This window comes from Ornithodoros turicata, chromosome 4, assembly GCF_037126465.1.
Source record: "Ornithodoros turicata isolate Travis chromosome 4, ASM3712646v1, whole genome shotgun sequence".
Taxonomy (NCBI): domain Eukaryota; kingdom Metazoa; phylum Arthropoda; class Arachnida; order Ixodida; family Argasidae; genus Ornithodoros; species Ornithodoros turicata.
In genome coordinates this window covers 51,079,850-51,099,916 of record NC_088204.1, presented here as the reverse complement: position 1 = coordinate 51,099,916, position 20,067 = coordinate 51,079,850, and the positions used below count along the sequence as shown (strand labels likewise).

Sequence of the window (20,067 nt, the reverse complement as noted above, 5' to 3'; positions counted from 1 at the left end):
TCTACAGAGATTTATGGAAATCTTATGATTTTTGGTCCAATGAATGGATCACTCGACGCAGTACGTGTTTCGCATCAGTGCACAAAGCGACAACGCTGAACGTCAGCAGAACGCGGGAATGAGTGTTTTACCGACTATTTTTTAGAATATTTTCTGCAGTTAATTTGATGAAAACGAATCAAAGAAACAGCCTCTCAACGACCACCACAACTGGCCTTCTGCACACAAAACGCATGCTGTTGGGTCAAGCTGCTTTGCCTTCGCCATTGACAAGGACTTGATCCGTTGATCACGAAACTGGCGAGGCTCGCCGGAGGAGGAGGACGTCTTCAGCGAACGAACCATTGGCGAGCCTCAACGCTAAATCAGTTTTCTTGAATATCCTGCGAGCTCTTTCACCAGCACCACCACCACCACCTCTTGAGTATGTGCGCGTTACCAGTTTTCCTCACAGACTTGACTTGGCTGGCTTTGAAGTGAAACCAAACGTTTATAATTCACGTCACGCATGTACGCTTTCATTATGTCTGTGGAAATAATATATCGAGCTTTATTGTTTTTGTGGTCCATTGTGATCCTCGCTCATCACTATGATGGTGGAACATGCGAGAGAAATGTTCCTACTACACGCGATAGGTTATTCTTGCATTGGAGCGCCACAGCTGATGTGAATACAGATGTCCAAGTATTAATATCTACGTGCAGTGACACTTTTTTTGTGATTGTAGCAGACACTTAAGTCCGCTGCAACCACAAGAAACGCGACATCGCAAACCGAAACCGAAAGTTCCAACGCCAGTGCGCCGCAGCAAGAAATTCCGGCTGTGGTCTTCAGCAGTGGAACGAAATAAGCACTTGCTCTTCCACTAATTTAGAGACGCAGGCAGACGTTCCAGATTTGAAGGCAAAGCGTTCAAGAAACTGAGTTTTGAGTGGCTACAGATTTTTAGCTCGATCTACAGATTTTTCGGACTCGGATCTACGGATAAATCTTTTTTTGCATGTGGCAACACTGCTAGCAACGTTGGGTACCTCGTTTCTTGTGTGAGCGAGTGGTTGCTGTTTACGACGTGTTCATATATCGATTTGTAGTGCTGTAATGTGCAAATTAGCGGACTTTATAGCGGCTCTCTATTTTCCGTCGTTGTTTTTCGAGCAGCGCCTGTTGTTCCGGTAAAAATCGAGTTGAATGAATCGCCACAGCCCCAACGTATATCGCGCAGTGTTGACCAAGACCAAGACAAGCAGGAATTCTGGTGAGTAATGCTTTCGTAGATTGTCTGGCTTAGTAGTGTGCTGTCCACACATAGTTGGATTCTCATACGAGTAATTTAAATGAATCAAAACAGCCGAAGTGTCTGTAATAGATGTAACTCGGTATCTGTTGGTAGGTTTGCGCCGTTTCTAGTTGGTTGCGCGTTTAGGAACAACAAATTTATTCGAAGACGATAAAATACCGACAATGCATTACCGTACAGCAGCATTTACTCGTATCATTGTGAGCCACATTTAATTTGTTAAAATTTGTCGTCGTATTTCTTCAAAAATAAAAGCGCAAGTCGGCGTACTTGAATTGATCTCCTTGAACTGCTTACGTCGAACGTCTGCAAATGTTGTACTTATGCGCCTTTGCGCACCATACTAGGCACAAAAGCATATCTGATTAGAATAAATACTTCAAGAGGAAGTCATTCAAATACATTGTTATTTATAGCTGGTTTTCCATTCCAGGCATGGTATGTGGCTGCACGGAGGATTCCGAAAAAGAAAAACAACAACGTGGCTAATAGGATGTTGCTGCCCAGGGAGTCCTGGCCGAAGAGGTGAGCTGTTAAGATTATCATAAGGTTCTGTTGTGAAGTGAGAAATTTTGTAGTAGTGCACGAATGTTAATTCGCACTACTGTTAATTCACTGAATGTTGCTGAATGTTAGTAGTGCACTGAATGTTAATTCGTGCACTACTTTTATAAAAAAGAAACCAGAAATGGAAAGTGATGCATGCAACATTTCATGAATTGTAATGTATCACTATTTCATATTCAAATGTTTCCATTAACGGAATGAACTACTGAACCTATATTCATATCATGGTCATGCTCTGTGTTTACCTGGAAGTCACATTTTTAAGGCTTGTCATTCTTTTGTCTAGATGAAGATTTATGTTAACCTTGTATGAAATAACAGACACGTATCAACACATGTGCAGCTTGTGCACATTAAAACCAGCCATGTAGAGACAAATGCTTGTTTTTTTTTTGTTTTTTTTTTTATTCTAGCCTATTCATGGTTGCTCTTCGCTTCTTGCAGGTTTACTCATTCCAGAAGCAAGAATTGTACCATTGTAAGGCGAATGGAAATAAACTGACATCGACTGAGATAGGTGTTCCATCTTGGCCAGTGACTGTAGGATGGCTCCAAAAGCGTCACAACAAAGCCAATATTCATCTAGCTCTCTACAAGTAGCTAACTCCACATAGTAGCCAGCTTCACAGCAACATCAACACTACCTTGTGGGAGTACACAATATGTTGCATTGTGCTGTGGTATGATAACATACTGTTTGTCTCGCAATATGTGTATATAAATATGATAAGGGCCCTAAGGGCAGAGTGCATGGCTTATACCCTGCTGAATATATATCCATACCTGGCTGCGACATTGCATATCAATGCCGGTTACAGACTTTGGCCGTAATGAGACACTTGGGGATTAAAGGATTATCGGCCGTATTGAGACTTTCGGCCGTATTGAGACATCGGCCGTAATGAGATACAATCGTCGGATCGACATATCTTTTGAGAAGGATCAACTCGTGCTACTCAAGACACCGCCAGTTGGTGTGAAAAAGACAAGTGTCTACGAGGGTCCACACAGGATTGTGTCGAAGCTTTCGCCTGTGAACTACGAAATAGAGTTGGGCAGCAACGGCGGGCGAGAGATTGTGCATGTGGATAAACTGAAGCCTTACATTCAGCCTTTAGCTCAGCTACCGCAGACGTAATTCTGGGCTTCAACTGTGGGTGAAGACTGCAGTTTGACAGTTCTGAGCAGAACTTACTGGGACAGTTTTTAATCATTATCGTCATTCGAACATGTATAGTAATGTAAATATGTTTTTAGCTATTTTGACATCGCGTCGATGTCATTCAAGCCCCCGTCATGTGTGACGAGACGAAAGAAGATGATGCTGGACTGTCTCGTGGGTGGGGGCAAAGAAAGGAGAATAAAGTTAGATGTCAACTGCCACAGACGTGCAGACGTTCCCTGGTCCAAGAATTGACCCGTGACGGTCTACAACGTCACACGTCCGATCCCTCATTATATCGCCGTGGCACCTTTCTTTGCCTTGAAGCCGGAACGCATGGCTCTTCAATGTCGAACTAATGATCAGAATTCAGGGACACGACACAGAAAGCAGATAACCCTAAGGGCCAGTTCTCACTTGGCGACGCCCGACGTGGCGTCGTGAACGGGCGGCGGAAATAGACGCACATTTCCGGAGTCGGGAGAGGAGAGACGTCGAGCCAAAAAAATTGTCATGCCGATTTCTTTCACGACGCCGGCGAAGCTGCCGAGAACGACAGCTGGCGACCAATAAGGTGCCACAGAAAGGCCACGCCTCCTGGGTTTTCGTCTGCTTTGGACGACGGAATGCCACTGTGGTGGGAACATGAAAATCGTGCGCGCTGACGGGGCGGCTGAAATGCGCCTCTACTTCCGCCGCCCGTTCACGACGTCGCGTCGGGTGTCGCTAATTGAGAACTGGCCCTAACTTCGCAGGATAGTAGATAATCATGCAAGAAAGCCAACTTGACAGATTAGTACGAGGATATGTGAGGAGGAAAAATTCGGGGGAGGACGAGGACGAGAGATATGAGAACGTTTAACGTCACCTGTACGGCAGCGCTTGCATATACGATCAGCAACAACACGCGGGCCGCTCGGGAAATGCACGTCTATTTCCGCCGCCCGCTCGCGACGTCGCGTCGGACATCGCCAAGTGAGAACTGACCCTTAAGGCTAAACCGCATGGAGCTATATTTGAGAGGGATCGTCGCGCAGGGCGACGTTGCAACAAGCGCGTCGAGATGGCTTGTCGCGTCCCGAACCACAAGGCGCGACAACAACGCGATGTCGCGCACACAGTACCCAGACGCGCGAGCCGTATGCCTGCTCACACGACGTTGATAAACGTGTACAAAATAACTAAATATGATGACATGTTGGCTCATATATCTCTTATTACAAAAGCAAGCCTTGTGCCGACAGGAAGTGGAGGTGTATTCAATACTGACAGAAGAAGAAAGCGGCATGTCTGTTCGTGTCTGGGCATCAGTGAATGGGCCGTAATGGTCCGTAATCATGAATGGGCCGCAAAGGCCATCATGACTGCGCACCCCACTTCGGTTTCTTCTTCGTTTGGCGCGTTCTGTGTATTCTGTCGTAGCCTTCGTCGCCGCTTTCAGTTTTTTTAGAATCGTTTTTTTTTTTCGTAGAATCGTTTTTTTTCTTATTATTTTAGGCCGACATTGATATACACAACGCCATGATTGCACGGATTGACCTTTTTGCCAGCGCCACCTTTTCGAAGGAAGCGCGTTCGTGACGCCACTGACGGTATGTCCTGATTGGTTCCCTGCGCTCTGCTTTCCGTGTCGCGCCAAGCGACCGCGACACAAATCTGACAGAGACGGTCGCTCGCGACGTCGCGAAGGAAGCACAGAGTGCGGCATCGCTGGCCCGTCGCGCGACAACAGATGCGTCGCGCGACGCGAAAATCGCGCTAGTTGTCGCTCCATGTGGTTTAGCCTTTACGCTGTGATTTTTAACCGCTCATTATTACCACATCGGATTTTGTGCCATTATGGGGTGCAGTAGTCGCACTCAGACGAAGAAGCTGAAAGTTAGGAGCGATCAGCAAGACCGTCACGTCTTCAAAATACCGAACTAAACGAGTGTGAAAAGACACGGGAGTTTTCGGAAAGGCGCCACCGTGAATGGGTGTCACGCGTAAACAAGACCTCGGTCCAGACTTGGACAAGTACAAGATTTGTTCACGGTACTTCATCTCAGGTAAGGGTAAATCTGAATGAGCATAAAATAAAACTGACTGAAGCTCAAGCGGATGCCTTGTTGCACCTTCACACAATTTCACCATTGGACCACGTTAATGCAGTTTATACATTTTTGCTCACAGTTCAGTGCAGTTACTTAGAGCGTTAATTATATTTGCATTGTTAACATACGTAGGTAGTTATTTTTCTGTCCTCACTCTAGAAGGGTGGCTTACAAGACGAAGTACAGTCAGGTATTTATTCATTTTACAGACAGTAAAATGAATAAATGCAAGACTGGTTCGGGCCCCTTAATAGGCATTTTTGGGCTTTCATTAGGAGGGCATTGCAGATACTGGGAAAATCCCTGGATTCAGTGATTCAGGTTAACCATCACCAACATAGCGGTGTCCCATGCTCTTTCATTGAACGCTCCGTGTGGGCGGCTGTAAATGCTCCTTTGGGATATACTACTATAGCAATGGGGCTGATTTCCGCCATCTTTAGTCAGGCAGTCTCATGCCCACACAGCTTAGTGCGTGCCTGGGGGGCGGGCGCTCCCCCCCCCCACATCCCTCCCAATCTGTGTAACCTAACCTGACCTAAAGTAACTAAAAAGCGCTTACCTGACCTAACCCAAGGCTCATACCTTTCGCAAGACCACCCATCCGAGGCCGTTAGACTTAGCGTGGCCGTGTTTTTCCGTGGTTCAGATGGTGTTATTGAAATGCATATAAAAAAGGTTCTAGACCGCATAATTTTATCGTTCTTATATTTTCAGACTCGGTATATGGCCTTCTCTCACTTCCATGCATTATTTCACTTCTAAACACAATCACCAACTTTTAAAAGCCACCAGTCCCACTGCTATAGTATAGCTATGGTGGCTATGGATATACTATAGCAATGGGACTGATTTCCGCCACCTTTAGACAGGCACAGTCTCATGCCCGCACCGCCTAGCGCGTGCCATGTAAGAATAATCTTCCACAGTTTGCATCTCGAGCAGTTTCAGCATCTCTTGCACGTTTGTACTGACGGGGGGGGGGGGCGTTTTATTGGCAGAAGAAAAAGAAAGGGAAAAGGTAAGCCATGCAGCACGCCGGCTTGCTATTTCCCCCCCCCCCAAAAAAAAAGAAAAATATAAACAAGAAAGAAAAAGAAAAACAAAAACACAAATAAATAAATAAAACCAAGAAAAGAAAATGAAAAGACACCCGGCTCACAGGGAGCCCAGCAGGCCCGTATCACGCAGAAAGCGGAGCGCCGCTTTTGTGACACCCCACTGGCTGGCTCGCTGCACGGGGCCAAGATGTGTTGCGAGAGAACCCTTACAAAAATAATTTTCACCTTCCTATAAACATTTAGTGCACTTCCTGCATAATCTGCTTACTTTCTATCCACTTCTCCTTTTTGCATACTTAGTACGCAGCCATTCTGCGCATGCCCTGTGTCCTACTAGCCCTCCTTTAGTCAGCAAGATTAGTCACACGCCGAGCGGACTACGTACAAGCTTCCTGTCAACACGCTGCAAAGTTTCTTATGTACGTACTTATAGCCTTTCCACAGAGCTCATGCGTTAGCCGTTCTGCATAGACTTTGCAGTCTTCCAGCATACCTTTCTCTAGCGAAAGCATGCAAGTTTCCTATTGGCTGTCTACAAAATTTAGATCTATTAGCGGCAGACTTACTGCTTTCCGTGCATTCAGCCTGTCTTCAGACCGTGCGCATAGCCAATCCGAACACATCTTGCGGTCTTCCCGTATGCCTCTTTCTGGCAGAGGTGCACAGGTTTCCTCCACACTACATGCATACTTCCTTCGTAGACGTGATGGATTTCCTTCCTTGTGTGACCTCGGACTCGTCTGCAGACCATGTGCATAGCCATTTCGCGGACGCTGTGTGGTCTCTCAGGTACCCTTTTCTGTTGCATGAATATAGTCTATTCCTATGCAACATGAGCGTACTTCCTGTATGGAAGCAGCAGAGCTTGCTCTTGGGCATCCATCAACGTTTCTGAAGTCTTTCGCGTCTCAAAAAAAGAAAAAGATCACAAACAGGTTGTAATGGCCGGCGACGACCAACGCGACAGACAAAATGGCTCACTCTGAAAAAATAAGGGTGTATTTGGGGTGTCTTGAGATGTCACATATCTCACACCCCTAGTCAAACACCCCAAGACAAGATCCTGGGTGTGTGAAACACCTTTCTTTAGGGTGTAACACACCACGCGAAATATCTCTGAACCCGTTCGTGATTACTCCGACAGCAAAAGAGGTAGCCGACGCACCAGCATAAACCAATGTCAATCCGCTATAATAAAAGAAGTATACTGCTTTGCGAGCAAGGGTGTGAGGAACAGCGGTCAAGGTCAATGTGACTGCTTTGTCAGTGAACCCAGCGCAGCCTTAGTCCTGGCCTATCTCTTTTTCTCAGATTTTTTTTTTTTTCATCACGTCTTCCGGCATGTGCTTATCCCGTCGCTATCACACTTATCATCCGCCTGCCTTTCCTTTTGTGCGCAGCCCTGGCGCCGAAAGCTGAAGAAACTGTATTCTCCTTGTTGCTTCCACATCGTCAAAACGTTGAAACAGTGTTGACGGCTTTGGTTTTTAAAATGACGCACATATTGCTAAAATGGACAACAGCTGAAGCATGCGATGTCTACCCGATGCGCCAGACGACTGGTATTCAGACAGCAACTGAAATAATGAATGACCCATCAATCGTGGAGTCACTCGTCGGACGCACCTTCGAAATTGCTTGGAAGAGCGGGGAACCGCCGTCAGAGGCACATTTGGTTGCTGCGGGTAATGTCTGTTTTCTTATTTCGCATGTTATCTAATAGCTTTGCGGTCAGCTACCGTTGCCAATCGCCTGCTTGAACTTAATTTAGATTCGCACGCGCTTTATCAAGTTCAGCAATATCGCTAACACGAAGGCAAACATCTTTGCCGGCGCATGCGCTCCGATTTGTTTCGGTAAAATGCAAGACTTGGCACCTTGAAAAAACGTGTAGGATTCTGAACATCGTCATATACACACAATGTTTCACGAGACCCAGCCAAGTTTGAGAGAAGATGGAACCGCCTCGCCGCACGAGCATGCAAGAACACATGTCACAGGTGACTGACTCAAAGCATGTATTTTTTTTAGAACAGCAAATCGTGATGGGTGCATTACAAATTAGCTGATTGCATGGCAGTGAATGTGTGACTATCCGTAATTCCGTGAGTCATCCCAATCATTGCGTCGTCGCTTGGCCCTAGCTTTAAAACCTATTCTGCCCTGTCACAGGCGAGTGGCTGCTGTGGTCATGAAGAACAAATAAAGCAACTGCAGCAGGCGAATGATGATCTGAAACGTAAAATAGAGGATCTGGAAAACATGATGGGTATACAAGAGTGTATCGCGAACTGCTGGTTTTCGCTGACTGTTTTACACATTTCTGACTCCCCAGACATTCAGAAGACCGCGAAAACACTCAAGCGAATTGTCAGAACATGAAGACTTCTCAGGAGGAACGTCCTGTGCTCGCGCCGAACCAGGTGAGCGTTGACGGATTCATAGCTGGGCGCCCTAGTCATATCCGCTCACAAGCATACGTACTGTTTTTGTTTTCTTCACTGTGTCCTTCCTGCTACAATATAGCAGTGACACCTACTATGTTTCGCATACGCACGTTGTCGAAACTAAATGTGCACAACATTTCTCATTAAGCGACCTGTCGCGGGAAGCTGGTGTCGTGTTGCAACTTGTGTTGCAAACATGTGCCACCTTGCAAGATCCACGCGTTTCTTGCACAAGCATCACAGGGAACTTATCAGTTTGCCTATGACAACGATTTTTATTAGAAATTATGTTCACATTTAGCGTGGGCACCCTGTATATGAATGAGCGGAACGAACTGAACGTATCATATCTCGACGAAATGTGTTTTCGTTATAGCGGGGTTGGTATCCCAGGTCGAGCACCAGTGAAGCGCACGTAGAAACTATTCGAGCACTATGCCTTCCCATGCAGGCTGGAATCAAGAATTCTTTGCGGTCACAGAATCGGCACGAGTTGAATGTCCGGCTAGGCGTCACATGGCTGTCAGGTCGGCGTTGTTGCCACCGCGCTTCATTGTACCAGGATTCGAGAGTGTCAGGGAATGTCCTAGCCGACAGCTAGGGCTTAAGTCACTTGAAACATTGCAATCACTGCGGTGTTGTATTTGTGCATTTTTATCATATTACAGTACGCATTTTTTGCAGACCTGCGGGGTCCTGGTCGGGTAAGGCCCAGTCTTCATCAGGCACGGTCGGGCTGGGCTTTTTTTTTTTTTCTATCTGAGTCGGGTAAGACGACTCTGCTTCGGGCACGCAGGCAGGACATTAGAAGCTGCTACTGTCGACAAAATGCTTAGTCGTTCACAAAGCGGAGTGACCGTGCGTGCCCAATTATTAGGGACGTACTGGATGTGGCACAATCCATGTCAAACATGCGTGCGGTGTCTGCCTGTTATTCAGTATCTTTATCCAGTTTGTGCAGAAGCTGTACTGGTCGCCGTAGGACAGATCCACTAGGGAGCATGACTTTACATGCACGGATGACGCCGTCACGTCCTGGCTGAACCTCTGTGACGCGTGCAAGAGGCCACAAGGCTCTACTAAGAGGTTTAGAAGAAAGGAGTACCAATTCGCCCACCTGGAATGGCACGGTGGAACTGTACTGGAAGCGATGGGCAGACGGTAGCTCGGAGATGTATTCGCGAGCCCGTCTGCGCCAAAATTCGTCGAGCAAGCTTTGTCGAAGCTGCATCCTTTCAAGGAGCGAGGAGCGCGTATCATTGGCCACGCTGCCTGTGTCTGAACAGTCCGGTAGAACAGTGAACCGTTTTCCGACAAGAAAGTGGAGGGACACAGAGGAGAAAAATCCCTGGGGTCGTCGGATATGTACGTTAGAGGTGTAGAGTTGATTATGGCTTCGATTTCGGTGAGGACGGTGGTAATCTGCTCGAAGGATAGGCACGTTCGACCGAGGGACTTGCGCAAAGCGTCCTTCACCGACCTCACGAGGCGCTCCCAGAACCCTACTCCGTCGAACCACGAACCTCATGCCCAAGTGGCTCATGCATTACATGTACAGGCGACAGACGTTACCATAAGTCAGGAGTTGCGCAAAGCGTTCTTCACCGACCTCACGAGGCGCTCCCAGAACCCTACTCCGTCGAACCACGAACCTCATGCCCAAGTGGCTCATGCATTACATGTACAGGCGACAGACGTTACCATAAGTCAGGAGTTGCGCAAAGCGTCCTTCACCGACCTCACGAGGCGCTCCCAGAACCCTACTCCGTCGAACCACGAACCTCATGCCCAAGTGGCTCATGCATTACATGTACAGGCGACAGACGTTACCATAAGTCAGGAGTTGCGCAAAGCGTTCTTCACCGACCTCACGAGGCGCTCCGAGAACCCGCCCCACCAGGGTGCGCGTTCAGCAATAAAGATCCATTGAATGTGATGGTCGACACAGTAGCTTTGGAGGGGTGCAGCGTGAACGAGGCGGTGAAGCTCTGCAATGTCTTGTGACGCCCGTTTGAATGTTCGGAAGTTGTCCGAGTACACTTTGCACGGAACTGATCTTCGTGCAACAAAGCGTCTAAATGCCTGGAGGAAGTCGGCAGCGCCCATGGATGAAGTCAGTTCCAAATGTACGGCGCGTGTAGTAGCACAGGTGAACAAGGCTATGTACGATTTCAGACTCGAACTTGGCTGATCCGTACAGGAAGAGATGGGACCGGCAAAATCAATACCAGTAACGTAGAAAGGTGCAGTCTGGGAGGAACGATCGGATGGAAGAGGCGCCGTTCGTTGGTGCAAATTGGAGCTGCCAAATCGTCGACACGTGACACACGTATAGATGACTCTCTTCACTGTTTGTCGTCCTCTTAGTACCCAGAACCGTTCCCGTAGTTGAGCAAGAGTGCCCTGCACCCCAGCATGGTGCTGTTGAATGTGGATATGTGTCACCAGGAGCCTAGTAAAATGGTGCCTGCCAGGTAGGATTATGGGATATATCGAAGACTTGTCCAGGTCGCTGAAGACCAGTCGGGTTTTGAGTCGAAGAAGACCGTTAGAATCTGAGAAAATCTCGAAAGTCTTGAGAGAGTCGTGTCTTTCAGGATGCAGACCGAAAGCTTCTAGTTGCACGCCCTTATACCAATAGTGTTCCGCTATTTGTTGTTCGTCAAGTGATGGAGAGAGAGAGATCGTCGGTCTGGGGCGCTAGGCGACCTTTGGCAACGTCGAACAAAACGGAAAATCCACGCCGTTACGGTTATGACACGCATGTAGCTACTGTAGTCAGGGAGAGTTAGTAAAGGCTGAGAGGATACGTGAGTGTGCAGGACCGAGATCTCTTCAGGACATGAGCAAAGAGGCTCTAAACTCTGAGTTGATGAGCCGAGTGAGGAAGGCTCCGGAGGCCAGAGGGCAGGAGGTTGATGAAGCCATTGAGGTCCAGAGAGCCACGCATGGTTTCGCAGAAGCTGGGTGGCTGTAATTCCTCGCGATAACAAATCAGCAGGGTTCTGATGCCCGGGACAATGCCTCCAAAGGTCTGGAGGTACATAACACTGGATCTCTGTGACGCGATTGCTGACAAATGTTGGCGTTGTCCGAATCCACGATAGAGCAATCATGGAATCGGTCCAGGCGTGACATTGAGAGCGGGGGATGTTAAAAACTGCTGACGTAGTCTGCATTAGTCTTGAGGATAGTAAGGCGGCGAGAAGTTCTAGTCCCGGAAGAGTCTGGCGCTTTAAAGGTGCCACTCTAGATTTGGCAATGACGAACGAGGTGCGTGTTGTGTCCGGGTTACGGAGGTAGACGACTGCTCCGTAAGCCAAGGGGCTTGCATCGCAAAATGTATGAAGGTCAAAACTTTCGAAGTTCGTAGAGACATCAGGATCCAAAAGTCGGGGTACCGATGAGTTTTGAAGCTTCGGGATTTCTGAACACCACCCTTGTCATGCCGTTGAGTGTTCCGGTCCAAGATGTGTATCCCATGAGGCCTTTTCCTCCCATAGGCGCTGGAAAATAATCTTGGCAGATATAGTGAATGTCACCAAGAATCCAAGTGGGTCAAATATGCGAGATACAGCGCGCAAGACCTGTCGCTTTGTGCATGGGCTAGACTTCAGGAACTCGGATACGGAAGACAGAGCACAGCATAGGTCATCGGTCGTGGTGCGCCAAGTAACTCCTAAGACGTTAACAGAAAGTGTCGTAGCACGGCTTAAACCTTGCTCTTCGAACTGTTTCTGAAGTGCAGGTTCGTTGGTGAGCCACTTGCGAACTGGTAGACCTGCCTCATCGAAAATTTGAATAGTTTCTTTGAACAACTGCAGAACTTGAGGGTAGTCGTCTGTGCCAGTAACAAGATCGTCGACATAGAAGTTATCTCTCAGCTTGCTGGTTGTCCAAGGGTACTCCAAGGCTAGAGACTGTAGGTGATGTTGAATTGTGGCGGCCAGAAGGAAAGTGCTGCATGTGGCGCCGAACGGCACTCTTGTCATGCGCCATACTTCAAGGGGAGGGAGATCACCGTCTACTGTGGGGGCCACCTTATACCAGAAGAAGCGAAGGTAATCCCGGTCTTGATTGTTGAGGAAGATCTGGAGGAAAGCCTTCTCTATGTCCGCAACGATGGCGACCCTTTTAGAGCGGAAGCTGAGCAGAAGCCGCAACATGTCCGGATTGAGGTTGGGTCCTGAGGCGAGGAGATCGTTTAAGGATTGTGATCCTGGTCCCTTTGAGCTAAAGTCAAAGACAATCCTCACTTTTGTAGTCTCCCGATCTTCGCGTATTACGGCATGGTGGGGCATGTAATATGCTTGAGAGACGAGGGACGAAGGGTTTACCCGTTCTGCATGGTCTAGGTTAATATATTGTCGAATAGTTCTGTCATATGTCTCGAGAAGGGTTTTGCTTTGACGGAGTTTCCTGGATAGGACATTGTCATTTCAGAGCCAGCGACTGGTTATCAGACAGAGTCTTCTTGCTCCCCTTCCATGGAAGACGAACAATGTCTCGTTGTTCGGATAACCGGGTTGTCGCCTCGAATTGCTGAAGAACAGGGTCCTCTTGAGGTCTGGCGGGGCAAGATATCTCCTCAATCCCAAGATGTTCAACATCCAAAAGCCGTCGCAACTCCTGACTTATGGTAACGTCTGTCGCCTGTACATGTAATGCATGAGCCACATGGGCATGAGGTTCGTGGTTCGACGGAGTAGGGCCCTGTAGGACCCAGCCGAAGATAGTTTCCACGGCGACTAGACCTCTGCGAAGCTTGCGAACCTTTCCTGTTACGACGCTCCAGTAGTAGTCGCATCCTATAAGGATTGAAATTCTTGGTATTTCGAGGCGATGAACAGTGTCGTCTGCCAATGTCATGTTTGATCGGTAGAGTTCCTTAATGAGATTTCCATCGGGAATTGGGAGACTTCCCATACACAAGTCCTCAATCTCGAGTGCTTCGAGCTCTAAAGACTGCGCGCTTAAAGGTGATGTCAAGGCAACCTTGACACGACGTGATAAGTTTTCGTTGTTGGCGCGACGTCCCAAAGCAAATATAGTGAGCTCTTCGTAGCCCGACGTAGAACAGTGGAGTTTGGCAGAGACATCCTTTCGGATGAAGGTGCGTTGGCTGCCCCCATCAAGAAGTATACGTATGAGCCTTTTTCGGGATGATGGCCTGGCAGATGCCGTTGCTCGTGCGGTCTGCAGTAAAATGACTGAGCTAGGATTGACGGTAGAAACATTGATGGAAGCGCGATCAGTGAGGGCTGCCATATCCTGAGAAGACACTGTCAGCTGGTCAGTCAATGGTATGGCAGAACGTGGAGATATCAGATTCTGTTCTACAGAAGAGACGTTTGTGGCTTGCGGAGTCTTGCAGCATAAAGCGGCAGCATAAATTTACCACAGCAGTTGCTACAGGACAGATTTCTAGAGGTTCGGCAATCCTTTGCAAGGTGCTTGTATTTGCCGCATTTGAAGCAACAGCCAGCTTGTTTCAATTTAGTAATCTTTTGGTCAGGGGTTAGGAATATGGTGCAGGTGGAAACCGAATGCTGTTGTGAATCGCACAGTATACATCTTTGTATTCCTTTGTTCTGATGCGTGCGTTCTGTGGTTGCTGTAAGAGCGGCGGCTGAGGCGTTTCTGTGAGAATGTACAGGAGGCAGAGCTAGCGCTGAACTACCAGAATCCTTGCGTCGAACTACCATCCTTTCTCTGCTTTCAATTTCTCGTCGAAGAAAGGCAAGTAGGGATATGAGGGTGGCAGACTCAACTAGAGTAGAACTGTTGTGATGCGATTCCGAGGAAGATGTCGCTTGTGTGCTATCTTCATTGGCCCCTATTTGTCGGCGGTAATATTCAAGTTCCAAATCCGGAGGAAGTTTGCGTAGCAAAGCCGTGACAAGTACAATGCTGTAGGAACTTTCCGGTACTCGAAGGCTTTTCAAGTTTCGCATCCATACTGTAACTGTGTCGTATAACATGCGAAGTTTCGCCACGTCGTCGGAAGACCGCACCACTGGAAGCTCAAGAAGATGAGTCATGTGCTCTGATATCAGACGATCGGGATTTCCAAACTGCTGATGAAGAATTTGGATGGCCGTAGGATAATTCTCCACAGTGAGATCAAGACCTTTAATTGCGAGGTCTGCCTTCCCTTTGACTAGAGATCTCAAATACTGGAATCTTGCAATAACTGATAAGGTTGGATTCTGATGGACTCCAGAACTGAATTGGTCCCAGAAGGACTGCCAAGATGACAGTTCCCCAGTAAAGGGTTCAATTTGGAGCTTTGGTAATCGTGGCACGTTAGTGGACAATTGTAATGCCGTGTTGCTTTGGATTAGGGGTTGGCGAGCGTTGTTAGTCGTTGGAAGACTCGTGTTCCAAAGATGGCGGTTCGCCCTGAGGGTAGCATCGGCAATAAGCTCGAGATACTGGTCACATCCTTCCGCTTCGGTATCGATTTCGTCATCGTCCACAAGGGCTGCAATCTGGCTATCCATACCAGCGAGTATAGCTGCCTTGCCGGTGAGAAGAGAAAGCTTGAGCTCTAGATCTTGGCGAGAGGGGCTTGTCGAATTCAGGATGTCCTTGATCTCGTCGGTTAGTCTTGTGATCCTGGCGCGTACAGGGGCCCGTTGTCGTTTTAAGCGGTCCATGATCGGAGAACCCTTTCGTCCAGAAGAGAAGAGGTGTGTATGCCTCCCGGGTTTCGGCACCAAAATGTAGGAAAGGATGACTCCAATGCAGAACAAGTGTTTAATCCAACACGAACGAGCAACTGTACACGAGCTCGAGCTCTGACGATTAACGAAGCTGTACGCAGGTGGGGTCAGGTGATCCTTATCCTCTTCGCAATTTCTTATATCATGGATAGGAGTCCGAGAACCAAAAGGAGAAAAACAGGGTCGCTGAAATTATTAGAAATCAGTCCTTAGGCACCGCAAGCCTTTTTGTCCAGCGTCCTCCCTATACACCACTTTATCCGCACCGTATGTGCGATATGGATATTAACCAGGGACGTACAACGTGTAAACGGTAGAACAGCTGTTCACGATTCATGTCGTTTAAACCGTTACGTAGGCATGAATACGTGCTTTAAAGATGTGAATTCCTTTCCGTGGATCACTGGCATTAATCTTCATTCGCTGTTTCTATTGAAGAGCACACCTGCGTTACATTCAAGTGCGCGGACTACCTGGTGAAAAGAAGCCTCGGTGCCATGCTTCAGAAGCTCAACAAGGGCACCCCATGATGCTGCTGTGTACAATGTGCAAATAAATACTTTGGGTGGAAGTTCGCACCAACAGCTTGTCGGATGCAGTGCTGAAAATATAGCAAGGCCCACTGCGTTGTTTTTTGCAAAATAACATGCACACCCCGTAGAAGGGTGCTTGCTGGAGGCATACACAGACACGCAGGCAGGTACGCAGACTTTCTATAGGGAAATGTGTTCCAATTGGGATTATATAGAAAGGTGACAGGGGTAACAGACGGTCTACTGGATTGTTTCACATTTTCTGAGTACTAAGTCGCTTGGAGTCCGTATACTTTCTATAGAAAGGACAGAAGATTTTTTGTAAGGGAAACGTCTGTCCGTCCGTCCGTGCACTTAAGCACTGAGAGGTGTTGCCAGAGCACGGCCCGATGATGGTGGTGACGCTGACAGTGGAGGAGCTGATGGGAGATATCGTCTTCTACGGCGCAGCAGGGGCAAGTGGCAGATGGGACGCGGTCCATTTTGAACAGGAGTGAACTGGGAGTGAGGGCAACGTTCAACCGAAGACGATGCAGAAGGGGCTCCTCCTCGCGGGTACAGCGGCAGCCGATGACAAACTCCAGTGAGGGGTCGATGGACTACAGGAATGCATGAGGTCGGATAGCGTCTACAACAAACTGGCGGGTGCCGTCGCCGCAGAGACGGCGTATTAGCAGGCGACACGCAGACACCGGGAGCGGCAGTAGGGACACCGGCGTGGCCGCATAAAGCTCGGCGCGTCTAGCAGTCGCGTCAGCACAGGTGTTTCCGTGTAGCCCAGTATGCCCGGGTACCCACTGAAGGCAGATACGGTGGCCGACCTAGGAGAGCTGGGCGTATTCCTGAAGTTCCATGGTACGCAGATCACTCGCTCGGGTGGTATGTTGACAGGAGTGCCAAAGACGCCTTTCTGTCTGTGAGGCCGACCCATGCATCAGGCACAGATTCAGCGATATGCCGCAGAGCGGCAAGCAGTCCGAGCAGCTCCGCATCAGTGGAGGACACTGTGTATGGAAGTCGGGGGGCGAGAGGTCACGGTTTGTGCTGACTGTTCCGTTGCTCCCCTCCAGAGCTGTACACGTTACCCAAAATAAGGAACTAGATACGTTACCCGTAACTCACAAATAAAAGGAACGCGTTTTCGTTACTTGGAAGTAGCGAGTTACTTCTACGTTACATTTGCATACCAGACAGCAGAAATACGAAAGCATCGCTTTTCTATATCGCCAACATATCTTGTTGTCTCATGTACACTGTCGACCCGCGCCTGTATCACATAAGCCCTAGGCTAAATGTACACCAATAGACGTTGAAGGCGGTGATCCGTAAGAGTGATTTTCAGGAGAAAAGCGGCGTTCATTCACACGGAGGCCTTCACATGATCATTGACATGAGTTCCCGAGTAGGGGACAGAGAGACAAAGCATTAAACGCCGTGAACGCAGTGAATACTTGAAAGGTGGAACACATTGAGCGTGCTGCAACGCTGTTGACACTAGAGCAGTCAGAAAGGCGTTGCTTTCTGGTATCCTTTTCTCTTGGCCTGGGATATTTCCGCGTGCTTCTGCCTCGTGGAATACCGCCATGTGTGGGAAAAAATACAACTGGCGGTCGTGGTTGGTGACAGTTTTTTTCCATATTTTTCTATATTTTTCTTTCCTAATTCCAACTCCAACTCAATTGGTGACAGTGACCAAAAAAAAAAAAAAAAGATAAAAGGAACGAGTAACTTGCAGTAACGCGTTACCAATTTTTGTAACTACGTACGTTATTAGTTACATTTTTTGGAAAGTAACTAAGTCGTTACATAGTTATCAAAAACAGTAACGCGTTACCGAGTAACGCGTTACGTATAGCTCTGCAGTCCCCTCCTACTACTGTCATCTTCACACACACACACACACACACACACACACATACATACATACATCGGATGATGATGATGGGCGATTCACCGCCGCTGAGGCGGTACACTGCCCTATTGTGCATTGGGAACGGATGAAGGGATGATGATGATGGGGGCTTTCAGAGAGCAGTCATCAGATCGGCGGAGCACACACATCACAACTGAATAAGTAACTGTACAATTTGTAGTATCTCCGTCACAACTCTTCGACGAATGCAACCCTGATTGGGCGCCTTGCCTGCACTTAGGCTACGACAGCAGAGGTGCTACCACTGATGGAAGCCGCTACAAAAGGCTCAAGCAGCGTCAGTCGGCTGTAGGCACAACTGCCACTTATGCAACACGCTGTTCAGTGTCACCAATTCCAGCCTCACCAGCTACTGAATTTTGACCACTATATAATTAGGAATTATCCTGTGATATTTACGTCATTTTGAACAAAGTTGATGCCATTAACCAACGAATTTCACAGCCTTTTGATGCTGATGCCCTTTCTGATGGTATGCCAAGTACAAAGGTATATGGCCCTGAGCACCGGCATTGTGGTCATTGTATGTCACTAACATGGGACATTGAAGTGACATATTTCCAGGATCCTCGAAACGACAACCACAGTGTGTACGCTAGGTATCAGGGTTGCGGAGTTGCCACTCCGGAGTTGGAATGATTCCGGAATCATTCCAGATTTAGCAGAGCACGGAACGGAATTGGAATGGAATGGCGGAAACTGTCCTAGGAATGGGAATGGAATGGTCTGGGTGCCCCGGTGGCAGTTTTGGTTTCAACGTGCTGGTTTCTGCCCTCGCACCCTTTGCACCGCACCTGCACACGGTCAAGAGTGAAATAACCTTGTCTTTGTGCTTTTTCCGTGCCTGGTAATGTCAATCTCCTCTAGCGCTCTGGACTTGCTAGTATGATTACCGGTCCTTTTCTTTTATTGAGGGAATTAACGGAATGGAATTGGGTTGCCAAGCCTATTCAAGGAGTGGGAACTGACCATACCCTTTCATTCCGAGGAATTGAAAGGAATGGAATTATCGCTAATCTTCATTCCTCGGAATGGAATTGGAACGGAATGGGAGACCCCATTCCGCAACCCTGTTGGGTTGGGTATAATACTTCCGTAATTTTGACGTCTGCCAATATTTCCAATGTTCTCATCCTGTTTGCGGAGTCATCGCGTTTTTTCTTGTTTTTCCCGGACACAAATATCACAAGGGTGTAGGAGATAACATGCTGTTAATGGGTAGAGCAGTGTTCCCTCGTACGGTAAAATGGGCTTGCTTTCTGGGATTACTATAACTTGCGATTGGCAGAATGAAAATGCAAAACCGCGGAGCCTCACTAGACACAGAAAAAATAAAAATTATGTCGAAAAAGCAAGGACTGCTCAGCCATTTGCCACTCTGATGAGTTTGATTTGCAGGCTGATGAGTCAGCGAGACCAGGCTATAAAAGCAGAACATGACCTGCCTATAGATCCTGATGTCTTGTCACTTTAACCTTGGTCCTTTGCAGTAAAATTGTCTCTGTCTAAAGTGAGCAGTGTAGTTTTGTAAATTTATTTCACTACTTACATTGCACCAAAAACAACAAAAAAGGCAATGCAAAGTATATGGCCGAAGGTATTTAATAACTGCTGATAGACTCTCATCTCATGTTATTTTCTTTTTCTTTGCGCAGTGTGCCAAACTGAATTGACGTGTGTTGACATCACAGGGATGGAAGAAGAGGTTGCACACGGCAGTCCAGAAACTTACCAGCTTAGAGACGCAGTAAAGGCAACGAAATTCACAGTGGAGGCACTGCAAAGTGAAGCAACAAAGTGTCCTTGTACACTGAACTACCGTCATTTCCTGCCCTCATGCAAGTGTTCTTTTTTGGAACAGCACGCGTGAAGCAAACCTGTGCCAACGCCTTAACAAGTTTTGAAGAAATGATGGTGTTCGTCATGCGCCTAAGGCTTGAGCGCTGTATGCAAGGACTCTCTTTACGTTCCACAATGGACCATTTCCGACAACGCGTATGCGCATGCCCAGCCCTTGAGTCCGACATCTTTGAGTGGAAAACACCGCTATGGACCCACCTGCGGGAAACTGTCATGTTCATTTTGGGGAGATAATCGGTTTCAAGGTTACGCGGACGTTTGAGGTCTGGTAACGAATACAATGCGCTTTCACTCTTTCCGCATTCTTCTTCCAATCTTCTCTGGCTACTTTCCCACGCAACGTGCCAGTCCGAAAAGCGCGTCACCATTATTGGGGGGAAAGACACGA

General features: G+C 47.9%; 1 protein-coding gene and 1 long non-coding RNA gene across 4 annotated transcripts in view; one reads left to right on the top strand and one right to left on the bottom strand.

The window, feature by feature from the left end:
- Positions 1–20,067, bottom strand: part of LOC135391530 (uncharacterized) — a 181,390-nt gene that overhangs the window by 94,173 nt on the left and 67,150 nt on the right. The window lies entirely within an intron of this gene.
- LOC135393161 (uncharacterized) lies at positions 949–2,374 on the top strand. Its single transcript, XR_010422498.1, has 3 exons — positions 949–1,256; positions 1,732–1,823; positions 2,310–2,374. It is a non-coding gene; the product is annotated as an uncharacterized LOC135393161 (long non-coding RNA).